The sequence below is a fragment of the Microcebus murinus genome, chromosome 17, assembly GCF_040939455.1.
Source record: "Microcebus murinus isolate Inina chromosome 17, M.murinus_Inina_mat1.0, whole genome shotgun sequence".
NCBI classification, from domain to species: Eukaryota; Metazoa; Chordata; class Mammalia; order Primates; family Cheirogaleidae; genus Microcebus; species Microcebus murinus.
In genome coordinates this window covers 2,915,777-2,922,129 of record NC_134120.1, presented here as the reverse complement: position 1 = coordinate 2,922,129, position 6,353 = coordinate 2,915,777, and the positions used below count along the sequence as shown (strand labels likewise).

Below are 6,353 nucleotides of genomic sequence, written 5' to 3'. Positions count from 1 at the left end.
TGGATGCAGGCAGAAGATCGGCACAAGCAGAAGGAAATTTATTGAAAGGATATTAGGCGACTCAGGGAAACATCGGGGAAGACCAGAGGAGGCTCAAGTCTGCCTTTGAAGAAGCGCTTCCCCAAGCGAGCTGCCTGGCGGGGTGAAGGAGAACCCATCTCTGACGTCGCAGTTGGAGGCGCTGCACCTGCGAGCTTCGGCCAGCAGCCCGGCAGGGTCTGCGCGGGTGGCTCAACCCTGCACCCCTCTCCTGCTGCCTCTCTGCCATCGCTAGGGCTGGAGTCAGAGTCGGGCGTGGGCGGGTCTCTCCGGTGGCGACTAGGCTACACACCTGAGCCCCAGGTGCAAGGGAGGCTGGAAAGTCAACATCTAGAATTTTCTGCTCCTAAAGAGGAGATAGTCTTTGCACAACATCAAAACGTATGACACAGGGTTCAGACACTAGACAGGCAAAAGGAATCACAAGTATTCGGCACACACAGTCTGACATTACTACTGATATAAACCAACTGCATAAGCTGATTCATTAGCGTCATTAGAAATGAATGTGCCAGTGTCTAGACTACTTTTTCAAAGGGGCCAATCCATTCCTGTTCTCACTCCAGGCAAAATTGTCTCCCTAATGAACCATTTGAAGACGTCTAGAAACATCGGTGCATTTTCCAGCCTTCAAGACCACAATGGGGCTACAGTGCCTTATCCTTCGTAAACAAACAGCCTTCAACCTCCTGTTTCCTGGCAGACACAGTCTTAAGACATCCAACATGAGCTGATAGTTGCTGTGTTAAATATGCTTTTCGGTCTGCGTGTTGTACTTTCAATACTATTTAGGACTCTTTTAAAAAGTATACTGGAAGAATTACCCTGGGAATTATTAGGTCCAAGAAGACAATAGACACAGGAAAGGAAAGCTAATCAACTGTACACTTTCTAGCTGCGTGTGCGTGTGTGTCCAAGTGTGCGTGTTCGAGAAAGAAGACGTCATGTTTCTAATCTAAAAGTGATAAGAATCCAACTATCCCAAGACAAGTTACATGGACCTTCTGTTTACTTGAATGTTCTTTAGCTGGATCCAAACTTACCAGATAATTTATTCAATCATCTGCTCAGCTTTGACTGCATAGACCAACCCTATAAAAATACTGACAGAAGTCTGCCCAATTCTTCCTTGATAGAGTGGAATTGGCAATAGAGGCAGTCGTGGATTTTTCTAGCCAGGCTACACAATTTTAGAATATCCCATTTTTAGAACCTTAAGAATTTTATAAATGTCTACTATGTGCACGGGACTATTTTAGGGCTTATGAAAATTATTAAGACACAAATTCTACTCCAGAAAAACTCACTCCATAGTAGAGAATAAAAATAGGGCTGCCGTACAGCACTGCTCCTGAACACGGCTTTGCCTACTGTCTTGGGGATATCAGATACACGGTGGCAGTGACTTTACCAGCGACCCAAGGAAAGGCCCCTGGAATTTATTTGTGGATGCTGAAATACAAAAATACTTAAACAAAAAATAGTGACATAAAGAAACAGACTATCTGTAACTCATAAAAGAACTACGGGATGGTCTGGTGATATCAGGAAGGGAAACAAAAAGGGCATTAGTTTAACTCTAGAGCTTTCAATGCCAGAGCCTCTCTCTTACCCCACCCCAGTGTCCCACGGCGATTACATTTACTGTGAGATGCCCAGTGACATCACACCCTTTCTTAGGGTTCCAAACGCCCCGGCACTCCACTTAACGCTCAGAGACATTAAAGGGGGCGCAAGGACTCTCGTCCCTGCTCTAAGGTTCTCTTAGGTGCGCTAGGTGACACGCAGCCAAGCGTGCTGGATGGTGAAGCCGGAGCTGGTCACATGACCCCAATTGCCATCCCGGTAGGTATTTTGTCCATTTTGCTACAGGCCCCTCCTGCCCAGTGGGAGTCAGGGCAGTAGTGGAAGAATCCAAAGGAACACAGCGAAGTTCAAGAGGAGAATTCTGTAGCCCTCGTCTGTCCAAACAGGTTTTGTTGCCCTGGTTAAAAGAAGTGGAATGGAAGGCGCTTACCTTCTGCAGCGGTCGGTCTGACCGGCCAACCGAGTCTGGTTTCCGGACCCTTCGCAGACGGGCGAGCGTTCCTGGATGGGCCCACGGCTATTCCCAGGGGAACACGGGGAAAAGAGGCGTGCTGGGGCGTCACCCACCCCCTCCTGTCCGAGGAAGTGCGTTCTTTTTTAGAGATTAACATTTCTCTGTTCGGAACATCATATCTGCCTCTTTCCTCTCTTCTTCCGAAGAATTCCTACGGGTTCTTTGAAACCCAAATCCGACATCCTCTTTCACAGAGAGTCTTCCAGGTGCCTGTGCGCTGTGCCAGGCACCCCGTGTGCCCCACAGTTCACTGCTCTCCTGCCACGATGGCAAACACGTGAGGTCGTCTCTGCCCCTGGACTTGCCTTTTCTCTCCGCATCCCCGATGCCGGGCCCATGTGTGTTCGGTGGAAGGAGTGAATCAATGGCAGATGGGTGTAGGTAACAAAGGGGTCGCACATCTGTCATGCTTTTACCTCCAGATACTAAAAGGACACACGGAGAGCAGATGTGAAATGTGCGCTCAACTTGAGAAAAATTGAAGGTAGAAGAAAACTAACACCGACCGAGTAATGACAAATGCCGTGCACGTCTCCACTAGATGTTCTACGTTTGTCCCTATGAGATGCCCGGTGAAGTAGGTATGATCACCCTCCCTACAGCTGAGGGACCACGGCTGGTACCCTCTGCCGGCACTCAGTCTCTTTCTGCTACAATGTAGTGTCTCGCTAATTAACGACTTGAGTATCCATTAATTTCAAAATGAGGTATTAGGTAAGTGTAAATTGGATAGGTTTTCTTCTTCAGTACCTTTGTCAAGCATTCTTAGAGTGTGGATTAAATAAAATTGGCAGTCTATTGTAGTGGAACTTTCTCCAGACATAAACTGTATAACCAGGAGTTCAAGAAAAACAGGCGGTAACGTACCAGACCGAACTGTTGGACCGGAAATGGACCGTCCTTGAGTATACATGTGTGGTAGCTTTCTCCAATACCAGGACGCGTGCTAGACTAATTAACTGTTATGTTGGTTCCTATGTAAATCTGGAGTTCCTTTGGTTTTTGCTCCAGACATAATTTCTCCCATTTAATTTATAATAGAAAGTAGCTCTAATACATTTTACCAGGAAAATATATTCTCTCTAGAAATGGTTTTCTAGCTCCTCACCTCTTTCCCGAGTGCCTGCTGTCCCCTTGCACGCATTTCTAGACGACTCAACACGATCATCACGCTTACAGACCCTGGAGTCAGACAGAACTGGGTTCTACTTCCTGTTCCACCCCTTTACATTGTAAAATAGGACAGACAACTTAAATGCTCTGAGCCTCGAATTTTTGCTGTTGTTGCTATTAAAAATGGGAATGATGATACTTCACAAGGTTGTGATAAGAGTAAAGTAAACTACTGAGCGTTAAGTTGGTGCCTGTCACAAAACCTGGTCCGGGCAAGAACTCGATAGAGGGTATCAGTTCGGTGTCTCCCATCCTAATCCATTTTATAGACAGCTGCCAGATTTAAACTTCTAACACATAAAGCTAATTATGTTATATTTTTAATCACAAACATTGTTGGCTTCACACTGAATAAATTTAAGACCTCATTCTTTTAACTGCCCTCCCTATACCCCACATTGCAGTTGAAATGAACAAAGTATTAATTCCTCTGCATTTGGAACTTTGCTCTTGTTTCCTTGCTACTTGAAATATGAGAATTTGCATTTTTCAAAGTCTAGTTTGAAAACAATTTTTATATTACATGTATATGCACACAGACCTCACTTCTCCATTTCTTCAGGAGCAGCCGAGAGTGAAGCGTCATTACTATGGTTCACCCGCCTTCCTTCTTCGGGACAGAAGAGGTGCACCTTAGGAGAGACACTGGGCTTCCCCCAAGATCGACACAGGGGTGCTTGTTTCCTTGGTTCTTGGCAAGGGCCTGTTAGAATGGAGCTCTTGGGGACCCACCCATGTTTATGAGAAAAGGAAATTAGACCCTTAAGTCCTCGTCTCTTAATTGGAAGACACATTAAAAACACCTGTGAAGTTTGTTTTTTCTTTTCAAAAACCATACCCAGGGTCCTCCCGGGGCCGTCTCTGCTGTCCCTGTGCCAACCACTCTCCCACCGTCCCCCAGCTGGGAATCCGCCGGGACTGCTGGCTGTAGCAACTTATGCCCAATTATTGAGCTCACGCCCCCTTCTAGTATATACTTACACCCAATGCTGGGCCAATACAATAGTAGACTGGTGTTTAAGGGGTGGCAGCAGAATTAGAACAAGCAAAATCATCTCAGTGTATTTCATTCCACTATAAAGTCTCAACCTGGTTTTTGAGTATCGACCCTTTGGGCTTTTGTTGAAATTTACAAACCTTTAGAATCACCGTGGAGTCTCTCGACTTGTCGGAGCATCGACAGCAGATATGAGCCATCCTGCCTTTAAACTCACAGGAACATTTCGCGTTAAGGTCTCTCTACAAAAAGGACAACTCAAGGTGCCGTGGATTGGCCACTTTGCGAAACGCCCTTCCTGGCCTTTGCCGTCTTCCCACCTCCGTCGTTTATTTTTCCCGACTGGTCCTATCCATTTATTCACAGGATAAAAAGTTCCATGTGTGTACGGAAAGTGCGTATTGTTACCTGTGCATGTTTGGACTGTGAAAGAGCTACCGGGGGCTGAGGACGCACGTGGGGGTTTGGAAAGAGCCGGGGAGGTGTGCTGTGATCCTCAGCGATCCTCCTTCCTCCCCACTTCTCTGCGGCCCAGAGAGACAGCGTGCTCGCTGGCACTCCGAGACATTTCCTGCCACCTGGTGGAATTCTCTTGAAAGGGAAGGATCAGGGGTCCGGATTTCGGCTCAGCTGGAACATCACCTGAGGCATTTTCTCAGCGCTTAATCCCACCACTCTAAGTATAGATTCCCTACTGTGGCGGCAATTTAACTGCACTAGGCCCATAATAAAGATTTTTTTTTTAATGTGAAAATTGGTCTTTAGTGAAAGAGACCTATTTTGTTAGCTGCTGGGTAAATTCAGGTAAAGCAGTGACACCCACACGTTGGGTCATTCTATTCTACTCTGGTTAATACTTGGAGATTATTGCCAACCTGCTGGCCAGCAGCACGCAGATGTTAACACGGCTTCCCCTTAGTTAGAGACAAAAATAATTGTAATTAACTTTTTTTTCCTTTACCCTCACCCCCAGGAAGTCAAAACAATCCAATAATGTCATATGCAGCAATTAGTGATGTCACTGTTTACTGAAGCAGAGGTTTTTACCAAGCCTAAAAGAGATTTTAACAACACATGTGCTGAGGCGATAACTGGTTTGAGCGGCAGCCCACGCCGGGGACAGCCGGCCGGGCCGAGGCGCCAAGTCAACGCCTCCCCACGAGCAGGCCCACGCCTCGGGCCGGGCATGCACGCTGCTTGTCTGATATGTTGGTTTTCGTTCCTCCACGTTGCAGCTATCAGCCACCCCCTGCGTTCCGGGCTGCACAGTGACTCAGCTTCCCCGAAACCCACCCGCCGCTCCCGCTCCTCTTTGCTCGCACTGTTTCCTGACCTGCCGTGACTTCCACCAGGGAGGCGTGAGGTTTCCCCTGAAAGACAGTCTCAAAAAAGCCAAGAACGCGCTTCCTTTGGAGTAGAGGAAAGGGGTCTAACTCACAAAAGAATGCAAAGACCCACAGCGATCCCCAAACTTCAATTCCCGCACAAAATAAACCCAAACAACAAATACGAAAACCCCTTTCTTGAGACTAGATATGGACACTTAGGCCAAGGCACAGGGCAGAGGCGTCGTTTTGGAACTATGCACACAGAGGTCTAAGGAGCTTGGACGCATGCCCTGCCTGCTCAGCTAGAAGGTAAGTCTTTGGGGGACAAGGATCGAGTCTAATGACACTTAATAGTTCCAGTGTGTTGGTAATGCTATTGTCCTTCCTGGTCAGTGATGATGCACCTGAAGGTATTTTCCTGTTGCTGTTACTGTTCTGTTAGCTTAACTTGTTCAGTTTAGTCCGTGCATGCATGTCTGTTGCTGGGAATTTTGATTCAGGCGAAGACTTTTCCTTGGCCTGCAACTCTCGCCACTATTTGTACTGCTTGTAACTTCTGACATTTCTATCTCTTAGATTCATGTCTGCTGGCTTCTCCAGCACTAAAAGCACCACCCAGTCCTGATTGCTCTGTGCCGGCTGGTCCCAGCAGTGCCCGATCACGCCACGTGCTCCGGGAAGTTGTTCCTCAGCGGTCCCCGGAGGGTTTCTTCCA

At 47.2% G+C, this 6,353-nt stretch overlaps 1 long non-coding RNA gene across 1 annotated transcript; it reads left to right on the top strand.

Moving 5' to 3' along the window:
* The first annotated feature begins 1,748 nt into the window (after positions 1 to 1,748).
* LOC105856233 (uncharacterized) lies at positions 1,749 to 5,004 on the top strand. The gene is made up of 3 exons (XR_012912835.1): positions 1,749 to 1,884; positions 2,563 to 2,721; positions 3,876 to 5,004. It is a non-coding gene; the product is annotated as an uncharacterized LOC105856233 (long non-coding RNA).
* The last annotated feature ends 1,349 nt before the right edge of the window (positions 5,005 to 6,353 follow it).